Below are 13,273 nucleotides of genomic sequence, written 5' to 3' on the forward strand. Positions count from 1 at the left end.
TTGTTTCTCAGAATACAATTAAAAAGCGTTCTTTTAGTTGGTCTAATTTTTCGAGAAACCCCCCGAGCCCATCGTGGGTCTCAGCAATACAATAACACGGCAAGGGAGGCTCGGCTCTGCCTCGGTAGAACCAAGCCTCCCTCGGGGGCTAGATGGGGGACTCCCCCTAGGTCCCACGCACCATTCTTCAATTGTTTTTCGCAAAAATTTCTACGCCAAGACTCTAGCATGCTCTGACAAATCGGTTGTAAAAACCCCTCGGACCAAGGTCTGTTTCCTAAGCAAGAGTCCGGTAGAGTCGCGAGATGACCTACGCCTCCAGGCTATGGCACTCCCTCACTACCTCTCGCCCAAGGGACGGCTTAGGCCCCAAGGGGGTGTTTTGCAAATAAAATCTGATCAGGAGCAACAGAGGGCAGAGGCTCGAAAACATGAGAAAAACAACTAAGAAACACAAATACTTCAAAAATAAAGGCCTCGACGGCCACAAGTGTTACAATACAAAAATAACTCCTACTCTATTTTTACATAGCCCCTAGGGCCCAGATCAAGGCTCAGGGCCTTCAGCACCGGTAGATGGTAGGGGAGGAACCACCTCCTCTTCGAAGAGCATCGCCAGCGCTGTGTCAGGGCCTTCCGCCGCCTCCATCAGCTTCATGACCACCGCGTCGGCCTCCTCGTCATCATCAGGCAGGACATACCCATCACTGATGGCCAGAAGGTCAATGCCAATGTAGTGAGAGGAGATGACGGCCAACGCCCGCTTGACACCCGTGTGCAGCACTCCTCGAAGCCGCTCGCGCATCTGGCTGCTCAGCGCAATCAAACGGCTCCCAAGGGAGCTGCCTGACTGAACACCTTCGACCTCCAAGGCCTCGCAGGCAGAAAGGGCGGCATGTTTCAGCGCCTCGTGCTCCCTGATCTTGGTCTCGAGCACCGTCTGCACTGCGCTGGAAGCCTCGGCTGCCCGAGTAACCTCCGCCTCTAACTCTGCACCACGGAAAATAGAATGAGGTCGAGCGAGGGAAAAAACAACCTAAGTTAGGGGTGGAAGCCCACGGAACTCACCCTTGGCCTTCTGCTCCCAGCGTCGGGTCTCGACCTGACAGGCCTCGGCTTTCTCCTTCCAGTGCAAGGCCTCAGCTTGGGAAGCCTCGGCCTCCTCCTTCAAGCGCTAGGCCTCGACCCAAGAAGCCTCGGCCGCCCTAGAAGCTTCACTCCCCAGCTCTGCATCACACAAGGGAGTTAGGGAGCGAACATAAGGAAAAGAAAACAAAATGAGGGGGCTAAAACTCACCCTCAACCATCCCCCTCCAAACCATAGCCTCAGTTCGCGAGGCCTTAGCTGCAGCAAGGGCCTCATCCAAGGCACCTTTCGTCAGTTGGTGCACCCTCTGTTCCACCCCCAGCTGCCCTGCGAGAGTCATGGCCGAGGCCGTAGCTTCAACAGCTCGGCCCCTGAAGGCATCCCGATCGCTGACCGCGTGGGTGAGCTCCTCCTCCAACTCCTTGACCCACGCCGCCAGAGGGGCGAGCTGCGTCTGGGCCGTGGCCACCTCGACCTTTGCATCAGCACAACAAAGGCAGAGGTCCTCTACCTCCGTGCTCCGCGCCGATAGGAGCTCGTTGGCGCCGGCAAGAAGGCCCTTCTGCCATTGAAGCTGGTCCCAGATGCCCCTCTCCCATCGGAGAAAGATCGACTTCCCAAGGGACTGGGTCTCGAGCTCCTGGGGAAGTAGAATAGGGGTCATTGATTGCAACAAAACCAGAAAAGGACAATGTCGCGCGAGAAAGGAAAACGCGAACCTTGGCGACTCTGGGCAGTTCGTCGGCCACCACAGACAGGGTCGTCTGTAGCGACCGCTCTACCAGCTGGCGGTATTGCTTAAAGGTGCCCCAGCGCCCACCCTCGGTTGTGTCCTCGAGGGCGAACAGAGGCTCCCCCTTAGGGTCGTCCCGGCTCTGCCACAGTACCCGCGGGTGATCCCACCCGTGAGGCTCGGGTCGCGCCCGCACGAGGGCTGAGCTTCCCTCATCCAAGATCGGCACTGGCTGCTCCACGGCACCGGCCTCCTCGGCATAGACCACCTCCCGCGCCCAGGAAGTATCGTCAGAGGAGATCGGATAGACCTCTGCCTGTCGGGCGCTCTCTCGCAACAATGGCGGCCCCTGAACCAAGGGTGCCACTGAGGCCTCCGCCACCTTCATCTGCGCCTCCTGGACAGATGGCCTCGCCACCATCACGACGGCCTTGGTGATCTCGGGGCTCTAGCCTCCGCCATCGTGGCCTCGGTGGACGTAGAAACACCGACCGCGACCACTATGGTCTTGGCGGTCTTGGGTGCCCTGGCCTCCGTCGCCTTAGCCTCGGAGACCACGGGGGCCTCGGCAACCAAGGGCACGCCGGCCCCATCCGACTCATGAGCCTCGCCCTCACGAGGCGGAAGCACTCCCTCCCTCATCTATGTAGGGGTCGCCTCGGCAGCCCCTCCTTGGGTGGCCGGCTCCTTTGGGTCGGCCCTCGCCAACACCGCGCCACGTTGGATAGCGGCTTGTGCCTCCGCCACCCAGTGGGCGGAGGAGCCGGGGCTCGCCTTGAGCGCCTTAAGGGGCGCCAAGGGAAGCTTGTCCGCAGGCCGCTTCCGACTATGGAAAAATAACCTACAGGGTCAGCGCGAGACCAAAAGGCGAACGGAAGGCACTATGACCCTGCCAAAAATACACCTACCTTGAATGGGGCGGCAACCGCTTCACCACGGCAAACCTTGTCCGCAAAGGCGGAGGCAGCGGCAGAGGCATCGCCTCCGTGTCCATCAGCGCCGGCCGGTCCTCAAAGGACCCCGGCGCCCCGTCGGTCCTCTACGGGGGCGGTAGCATCGCCTCCACCGCCGCTTGTTCCACCATCGCCATCGAGCCCACCGGGCTGACGGTGCGTTTGCCCAACGCCCGTGCCTCGGGCATGTCGGCCTCGGCCCCGGAGCGGGCAACCGCTGACCCCGGGTCCACTTCTCCTCCTCCTCCCGGGAGTGCCGGGCTACTTGCCAATGCCCCGGGCACCACCTCCACTACGTCAGGAAGGTGGTCCAGGGGACCTCGCCCCACCTCGCCCCTGTCATCCCCGTCCGAGGCCTCCGTCGACAGCGATGACGACGGGGATTCCTCCAATGGAAGACCATCCTTCCATTGTTGACGGCGGCGCTTATCCAGCTCTTCGCACGCGAGGATTTGCTTCGTGCGCTTCGCCGCCTTGGCGTCTTTTCGCTTCTTCTACGCGTCGGCATGCTCCTGATTGATCGCCCGCCGCCTCGCGTCCTTGGGAATGGGCGGCGGAGAAGAGCGCACGTCCCTCATCCCCTGCAGGAACAACGGACACACATAAGGGAACAAGGGGTAAGGGGAGACTGAGGAGGCTCTAAGGCTACAGCGGCACATGACTTACCAGCGAGAGGAACCCCCGCGACGACCGCATCGCGATAGGGGTCAAGTTGTCGCCCCTCAGCTTCGCCTCTACCATCTCCCCCACCCGACGAAGAATTTCCTCGTCGGAAAGGGCAGAGGAGGGCATCCGGATGCCCTCAATGGGCTCACCCGGCTTCATCTCGAACAGCCGCCGCTACCGAGCCATCAGCGGCAGCACCCTCCGGCAGTGGAAGGCGGCCATGACCACAGCCACGGTGAGACTGTGGCCCCGTAGCCTCGCCAGCCCCTCCAGAAGCGGCTGTAGCTTGGGCTAGTCGTCCTTCGGGACGTCATACTTCCATCTCTCTAGGCAACTCCCCACAATCCGCCCAGTGTGGGGGGGAAGTCCTCCGTCGTCATTGCGAAGGTAGAACCAACTCGTGTACCACAAGCGATTGGATGACGCGAGTTGGGCCGGGATGTAGAGGTGCAGGCGGTCCTGGCACACTTGGAGAGTGCAGCCACCGGCCCTCATCGCCTTCCTCGTACCTGACATGCCCATCGGCTTGGTAGTGTGCCCTGCCCAGAATAGGTGGAGCCACAACTCCCAATGGGGAGCAATCCCCAAATACCCCTCGCAGACGGCAACAAAGATAGCCACCTGAGCGATGGAGTTGGGATTGAAGTTGTGGAGCTCCACACCGTAGTAGTGCGGGAGCGCCCGCATGAACCAATCCACCAGGACATCGAGGCCATGCTCATGAAAGGAGACGAAGCTCACGACATAGCCATCGCGAGGCCTCAGCTCTGGCTCGCCGTACGGAGCAATCCACTCCGGCCTGGTGGGGTCTGTCATCGGGCGAAGGAGTCCACTGTCGACAAGCGACTGAAGCATCTCCTCGGTGACATCCGATGAATCCCAGGGGTCTGCCTCGACAACGACGATGTCGCTGGCCATGAGTGCGATGGAGGAATCGGATGCGGCGGTGAGTTTTTCTCTCTCTCCCATGCTCTCGCTTTCTCCCTAGGCTCGCTCTTCTCCCCTCTTCTTCCCGGCACCCACTGCTCTAGCGATGGCTCGACGGAGGCAGTGCTAATGCAGGCAAGGTAAGACGAGGAGGGGCGAGACTCTTTGGGTATTTATGCAGGGAGGAGGCGAAACGAACGGGCGATGAAATCGGGGAAGTTTCCCCCCCCCCCCCCCGATCCGGCGCAGTTAACCACGAGCCGATTTTACCGGCCCACGCGCCCACGTCTTCCTCATTAAATGCGAGAACAGTTATGTCCCATCCACCACGTCATGCCCAGCCACCACGGCAGCAGGCGTCGTTTCGCCTCCCCAGAAAACTGCCTCAAAAGGCGTGCCACCCATTGCCGAGCCAATGGGGAAGATATTCCCCCCGGCCTATTCCTTTCATATGAAGGAACCAGGCTCTGAGCCTATTACGGTCTAGGGGTTCAAAGGCTGGGCCCCAAGGGGTTTCGACAGCTGCCCCAGGATAACAGAGTCAGGGACGACCATGGGCGAGCCTATACGGGGCCAAGACCCAAGCAAGCAAAACGCTTGGGATGCCCAAAGTCGTGTCCGAGACCGGTAGGAAGGTCTCTGAATGGGATCCCACCGTAGGGAGGCACCGAGCCACCGAGGCCCAGTGAACGGCCTCGGCACCCACTAGAGAAATTCTCTGGTACTCTTGGAGTGTGTCTCTAGACCGCTAGCCGTCCCCTAGTGAACGGGGCACGGGCCTCCACTCGGACTTATCCGATAATAGCTCACCGGAAGTGCCACCGCTCGTGCCCACTGAGGGTGGCGAGGCACATTCCACCCCTCCTTCCGAGCGAAAAGGAAGCATAAGGGTCATACAAAAAGTCAGGGGAACCCCCAACGGCCTTCTCGCTCTATGCAGAGGCTAAAGGGCTCTTCCTGCAACCTTGCCGAGACCCAGCGACCCCGGCTCGCACTCGAAGGGGCTCGGCAAAACAAACCCTCCTTCCGAGCAAAAAGGAAGCGTGAGGGTCGTACAAAAAGATAGGGGAGCTCCCGACGGCCCTCTCGCCCTGTGCAGAGGCTAGGGGGCTCTTCCTGCAGATACGTCGAGACCCCACGACCTGGGCTCGCGCCCAAAGGGGCCTCAGCAAACAAACCCTCACGCGCGAGGGGCGTATAAAAAGCTAGGGGAACTCCCGATGGCCCTCTCGCTCCGCGCAGAGGCTAGGGGCTCTTCCTGCAACCTTGCTGAGACCTACGACTCTGGCTCGCACCAGAATGGGCTCGGCAAACAAACCCTCTATCCAAACGAAAAGGATATGTGAGGGTTGGATGAAAAAGCCAGGGGACCCCTGACCGCCCTCCTGCTCCTGGCGGAGGCTTGGGGCTCCTCCTGCACCCAAGACAAAGACAAACGGTCGAAGTCCACGCTAGAAGTTTTGTTACAAATGCGATAAAGGGCACTGAGCCTGTTACGGTCCAGGGCTTCGAAGGTTGGGCCTCCAGAGGTTTTGATAGCCGCCCTAGGGCAACAGAGTCAGGGAAGACCTTGGGGCGAGCCTACGAATGGCCGAGGCCCGAGCGAACAATCGCTCGGGGCATCCTAAGTCATGTTCGAGATCGGCAGGGAAGTCTCCAAATGGGATCCCACCGTAGGGAGGCACCGAGCCACCGAGGCCCGGTGAACGGCCTCGGCACCCACTGGAGAAACCCTCTGGTACTCTTGGAGTGTGTCTCTGGACCGCTAGCTGTCCCCTAGCGAACAGGGTACGGGCCTCCACTCGGACTCACCCGATAACAGCTCACCGGAAGTGCCCACGCTCATGCCCATCAAGGGTAGTCTGGCACATTCCACCCCTCCTTCCGAGCGAAAAGGAAGCATGAGGGCCATACCCAAAGTCAGGGGGACCCCTGACGGACCTCTCACTCCATGCGGAGGCTAGAGGGCTTTTCCTGCAGCCTCGCCGAGACCCTCGCAACCGGAACTTGCGCTTATGGGCTTGGCAAATGCGACAAAAACTCCTCGCTCAAACGCGAAAACAAAAAAAGCCCCTGGAGGAGTAACTCCACTCCTCCAGAGCCTCAGGGGCTACACTCGGTGGGTGTGCTCGCGCGCACCCATCGGAACCTCAAGAAACAAAACCCAATTCCTACGGGAGCGGGTATAAACCAAACCTCGGCAAACCCTCAGGGAGAGTGCACGCACTCCCCCGGAGGCTACTGTCGGGTACCGTAGAACGGGGTACCCCGAGCGAACATCAAAGGGGTCACTTAAGTCCCATCAAAAAACAAAGCTAGAAGGTAAGCCGTGGGCCCCCCACCCACCACGTCCAAGCCCACCAGGCTCTCCGCCTCGCGCAAGAGGTCTCGGCGTCCTAATGCAATCTCCGCCTCGCGCGAGGCTCTTCACGCAAGGCCTCGGCAGGGAACACAATCTCCGCCTCGCGCGAGGCTCTTCATGGAAGGCTTCGGTAGGGAGTATAATCTTTGCCTCGCGCAAGGCCTCATCCTCTGTCTCGCGCGAGGCCTCATTTTCCGTATCGCGCGAGGCCAGCTTATCCATAGTCCGTCGCCCCGCCTCGGCCGGTCTTCCCGACAGCACGTCATGTCCCATTAATATGTCAACCACTCTTGCAATCTCAGCCGAACGATGGCTCGACACCGCAGAATGGCCAACGGGACATGAGGTCGCATCAGCCCCATACCGGCTGAGACAGGGCACGGCGGGGATTACCGGTCACTGTATCCTGACGCTGTGCCTACGATCAGCGCCCACACTGCACTATGCCCCGCGATCCCTGCCTCAAAAACAACACGACATGGATGGCCTGGCCCGGTTCATCACCGTCTCCAAGCTAGCACCCTAGATCAACCGCTTTCTCTGGGCCTCAGCACTATGCACCAGGGTCTCGGCTACCTTAGGATTTGTGTCTATCGAGACCCCCACTGCGGTGTAGCCTCGGCACCGACCGAGCCTCGGCCTCACACGCCACCAATCCACAGCGATCCGCGCCCTAGCCACCGCGCTTGCTCCGAGGCAGCCCAGGGGCTCCCATGACGCACAGGGTCAGACGTGACCAGCACATCGCCCCAGTGCTCCAAGGACGGACCACTCTGATGACCACGCCGCCACAGGAATAGGCCACAGGGCTCGGACACACCGCCCCTGTTGGCATGACGCCATATAGTTAGCACATGTACTATCCTTGTCCTCCCTTCAACTATAAAAGGAGAGGACTTGGGCCACTTAGAGGAGGACGGACAGGGAAGAACACCTTGTAACACACACATACACATCCCCGCCACTTGAGAGCAACGTCTCAAGCAGCCCACATGACCCCTCACCGAGACCTGGGATCAGCTCCCTCTCTCACTGTGCTTGTAACCCCGTACTACTAGCACTTCGGTGCAAGGAATACAAGATCGATCTCTCTGACTAGACGTAGGGCATCGATTGCTTGAACTAGTATAAACCTTGTGTCTCTTTGCATCATCATCCGGGATTAGGGGCACGCAGTTCAAATTCACTAGTCGGTTGAGGACCCCCCGGTCCGAAACACCGACACTACTCTAGCATGGCAATTCTAAGAATGTAAAGACATGAATTGAATTGCACAAAGTAAACGCTCAAAGTAAATGCTCAAAGTAAATAGAGAGGAAGGAACGCGGTGATATTTTGCCGAGGTATCGGAGAGTCGCCACTCCCCACTAGTCCTTGTTGGAGCACCCGCGCAAGGGTGTAGCTCCCCCTTGATCCGTGCAAGGATCAAGTGCTCTCTACTGGTTGATTCTTCGACACTCCGTCGCGGTGAATCACCCACAACCGCTCACAACTTGAGTTGGGTCACCCACAAGCTCCGCCGGGTGATCACCGAACTCCCAATCACCACCAAGCCGTCTAGGTGATGGCGATCACCAAGTGTAATAAGCACGAACTCTTACTTAACCACAACAAGCCTAATGAGAAGGTGGTTGCACACTTTGCTACTCTTGATCTTCACTAATGAGGTCTCTCTTTGGATTCTCAAATCTCAATCACCTCACTAGGACCTTGCTCTTCTTGGCACTCTCTAAGGTGTTTCTCAGCTGTTGGAATGAGCAAAAGTACCCCCACACATGAGTGGAGGTGGTATTTATAACACCGGCTGAAAAACGAATCGTTATGTGCCTCTACGGGGTGACCGGATGCTCCAGTCAGTATACCCCAAACTCCAGTGATTACAGTGTGACCGGACGTTGGCCAGCGTCCGGTCAACACTGACCGGATGCGTCCGGTCATGATTTTCCCTCTCTAGACCCTTACTGGAGTCGACCGGACGCTACCTCTTAGCGTTCGGTCACTTGACCTCTCAGCGTCCGATCAAACCAGACGCAATCACCTTGGTCAAATGAACTAACCAGACCCTGAGTCAGTGTCCGGTCACACCAGAGCCAGTGTCCGGTCAGTATTTGACCCTCCATTCACTTCCAACTCTCAAACATATGTGAATGAAGTTTGCTCCATTGGATCATAGGGCTGTTGTGGAACTACCTAGTGCTAGTTTTAACAAGTGTGCACCACACCTAACTCACTAGACTCACCTAGGTCAAGCTACCCGTTCATACACCCCTTAATAGTACGGCCAAAGGAAAAACAAAGTTCTAAACTACCCTAAGTGTCTCTCTAACTCCAATCGACACTTAGAACTAGTCCATCCTTAACCTTGTCGTCCATCCTTTGAAAACCAAAACGATTTCCATCGTAGGGGCATGACAACCATGATTGCCCAATCAATCTCCATTACCGTGACCTAACTCAATTGTTTCTGCAAAACACATGTTAGTCACAGTAATCATGTATTGTCATTAATCACCGAAACCCAACAAGGGGCCTAGATGCTTTCAATCTCCACCTTTTTGGTGATTGATGACAATACTACCTCGAGTATGTGAAAGAGATGAGGTTTTTAACATGCTTGGTTCATATAAGCTTTAGGCAATAAGAACAAAAAGGTTAGGCGAGCTTATATGAACCAAGCCAACATGATATACTCAAAAGATATGAATTAAGCATGAGTACAAGTAATAAATCTCATTTGCATCAGAGTAAACGTGGAAGCAAAAGCAAATAAGCATTGCACAAGTGATATGACATATAAATAATTCAAAGTAGAGAGCACACATGTCATATATCATGATCACATAGATATCACTATCACATATATATAGTTCAATGCATGAAAGTAAACACTCGATGAATGTATAATAGTGTATCACACATAAAAACTTCAAATGTAATATATAAGCTAATATAATAACTAAGCTCCCCCTAAGACTATCATACTCGAACCCTCTCCCCCTTTGGCGTCAAACACCAAAACCTAAGGGTCGGTAGGCGGGGCTGCAGCGGACGAGCCAGGCGCTGAAGTACAAGGAGCAAGCTGAAACTGAGTGTCATCATCATCTGACCCTGAGCAGTCTGACCCTCTATAGCTGGAAGTGATGCTATAGCAGTCTGGGTTAGATCAGGAACTGGAGTTGCTGTAGACTGAGCTAGTATGACTATAGTAGGCTCTGAAGATGCCACTGAGGAAGGGAGCGTCTCTATAGTCTCGATAATAGGTACAACTATAGAAGGACCTAAGATATGTAGATATGGAGGAGTGGGCATCCCTGTCAACTCACTGAATGAAGCACCAAGGCTCCTAGACATGGTGGTCTCTGGTACAAGCAGCGAAGACGTCCCAGCCGGTGTAAAGCCCGTCTGAAAAGGTGTGAATTGTGGGGCAGTGCTGGTGAAGCAAAGTACTGGGACACCTGCTCTGTAGGAGAAGTAAATGGCACTAGTGGCTGTCCCTAACTCTGAAGCCCACTGGGCTGTAATGCAGGAGTCATCGAAGTAGTGGCGGCCTGACCAAGCTAGGGCGAAGGTTGTGTCGGTGGAGCCCCAATGGCTGTCACTACATACTGCATAAAGCCAAGGAGTTGCTACTGCATGAGTATCTGCTACTGATGCATGGCTTGTTGCTACTACTGTAGAGCCTAAGTCTACTGTTGAATAGCAAGCTGCTGCTACTGGATCACCTGTTGCTGCTACTAGAACTCATCCTGCCGAGTCTGGAACTATGCAAACGTAGCAGCTATCTCCTGAGCTTATCATGCCTGGTCCTGCCTCATCCACTCAAGTATAGCAAGGAGAGCGGGGTCTGTCTGTGGGGCAGGTGGCGCTGAGCTAGAACTGTCGGCCTCATGATCATGTCATTGTGGAGGCATCCGAGGAACGGGCTGGTAGTCATCATCAGAACTATCACTAGGGTCGCTCACGACTACACCCTCCTACTGAGCAAGCTCCTCCTCCTCAGTAGCTACAATGCCCCTGATAATATCATCCTACTAGGCTACAGACTCTGGCACCTTAGGACGTCGATGCGGCAGACTAGGTGTTGTAGGTGTACTGTGCCTGATCATCTATGTCATGTTATAGGCAGGAAACTCTATGGTGGCACCACTGTACTCAACAAGCATCTCTGGCGGCCTCACTGTGACTGCCTTGTGGATAAGCCATATGATCCAGTGAGCATAAGGAAGTTGCATGTGTCCTCTAAAGCCCTCAGCTATAGTGTCCTCTATCTCTGACAGAATAAGATCCCAGATATCAAAGACTGTCTGCTGCATCAGAGAGTTGATCAGCTACAACTGTATACGTGTCAAACCCTCTCTGTATCCCATCCTGGGAAGCAGTGTCCTCCTCATAATAGCCTCAAGTATGCAAGCAGTGGGATTTAGGTCACTAGGGTTCCTGCATGATCCCTCTCCAAAGGGCTCAGTGAAGCAGTGGCGAACCAAGTCCGTAGGGGGCACATTGTCACCATGAGGGCATCTGGGGGTGCTGTCTGGCCATAGCACACCTCATGAAGTCTGACTGGCTGCTCTTGAAGCCTCAGTATCTCCCTAACCCTCTGGCTTGTCAGGCGGTAGTCTCTTCCGCCGAATGCGAAGTGAATATATCTATGCTGTGGGTCAATCCAGAGGGAAGCATAGAACTGCCGAACCCAAGATGGAACATATAGTCTGGTCCATCCAATCAAACTTGATTGCCCCGGTAGATATGTAAGGTAGGGGTGAATGTGCTCTCTAGCTGCTACAACTATAGAGTCAATGTGGCACACCCTCTAAGATCTAAAAATTGCCCTACTGTTGAGATAGGCATTGTAGAAATCCAGAGGGAGTGTAGAAGCCCTCGGAAGCTCTCTCATCCCTCCTCGACGGAAACCATACCTCAAAATCAACAAATCTCAGCTGCTGAACCTACTTAGCCATGGCGGCCCTCAAGTCAAGATGGGTCACTGGAGGCGGACCCTATGGTCTGGGCAGTGGATGAGAACCCTCCGCTATGTGTCAACCCTCGGTGTGACTAGGGCATGGGTACGACCAGAGCGGCGAAGCTGTGGCTGAGGTGCCTGCTCTGTCTCCTTGGCCTACTGGCCCTCCTGAGTCTGCTCTGTCGGCTCTGCTGGTGGGGGCTATAGTTGTGGCTCCTGCTGTGACTCCCCCTGTGGCTAAGGCTCCTCAATGGCAAGACGTCATCCTTGCATCATGACAGTCCCAGGTGGACCACCATGAAGACGCTCAATATGCTCAAGTCTACCCTATGCTTCTGGTGACAAATGATCTACAATAACAACTCCACTGCAAGTACCTCCTCTCTAGACACGCTCTATGGCCTCTGCAACTGTAGCTGCTCTAGTTGTCTCTGCATCAGGGTACTTCCGCTTCTTTGATGCAACCTTCTTCGTTGCCTTGCCTTTAGGATCTGTAGGCAAGCAAGGTGGAAGCCTCGGATCCTCATCTCCTAGACCACCTCCGACATTCTTTGTGTGAGCCATCTGATGAATGTGAAGAGAATCAGCTGCCACTGACAAGAAACAACTACCTCTAACACTTTAGAGGCTTGGCCTCGGTCCATACTCGCGAGCTTGGCCCCAAGTTAACAGACAACAGCCACACGATCTCAATGGCACTGTCTCGCTGCACGATGGAATAGAAGGATATACAGATAAATACGATATACCTAATAGATGTGAAACCCTAGGAAGCAAGCAATTTAGATACGAAATTGAAATGATGGGATTTCTACCTGACAAACCAGCGACTCAAGGAGAAAAGAGAAGCGACACGCGGGGAACCACCGAGTTGGCAACGAAATTAGGATCAGCGGTGCGCAGTGAGTTGAAGGCCCTAAATGCAATTGAAAACAGTGCTTTGAAACTAATCTAGGTCACGGGCAAAACAATGTGGGTGCTAGGGCATGGCCTTACCGGCACAGAGCATGGGGTGAAGACACTGCAGTGCATCTTGGTAGCATGGGAGCATGGCTGGCTCAGTGGCGGCGCTGCTGCCGGTGGGAGCCCGGTGGCGTGCAGGCGCTTGCTATGGTGGCTCCGGTGGTAGGTGTAGGTAGGGCATGATGGCGGCGCTGTAGTAGGGCTTGCGGTGGTGTAGGAGCACGGGAGGGCTCGTGGTGCGGCGCTGGAGCACGGGAGGGCTCACGGTGCGGTGGCATGGAGCTAGGGCAGGCACGGTGGAGCTTCGGTGGAGAATATGGCGGGCAGATTAGGTCAAAGCCCCGACACATTGATTAAATAAGGTGGCCCCCAACAGATCAGAAGAGGAAACGAAGAAAGAGTTCTGAAGCCACACGAAAACTACTGACCGGACGCTCCGGCGGTAGTGACCAGACGCTACCACCCAGCGTCCGGTCGATTCCAGAGAGGTCCAAATCCTCTGGAATCACGATCGGATGCGTCTGGTGGACACCGACCGGACGCAACCAGAGTCTAGTCACCTAGCCTTGATATCTTCATGATCGACCGAACGCTGAAGCACCTTCTGATCGGACGCTAGAAA

The sequence above is a fragment of the Miscanthus floridulus genome, chromosome 9 (assembly GCF_019320115.1).
Source record: "Miscanthus floridulus cultivar M001 chromosome 9, ASM1932011v1, whole genome shotgun sequence".
In the NCBI taxonomy this organism is placed as follows: Eukaryota; Viridiplantae; Streptophyta; class Magnoliopsida; order Poales; family Poaceae; genus Miscanthus; species Miscanthus floridulus.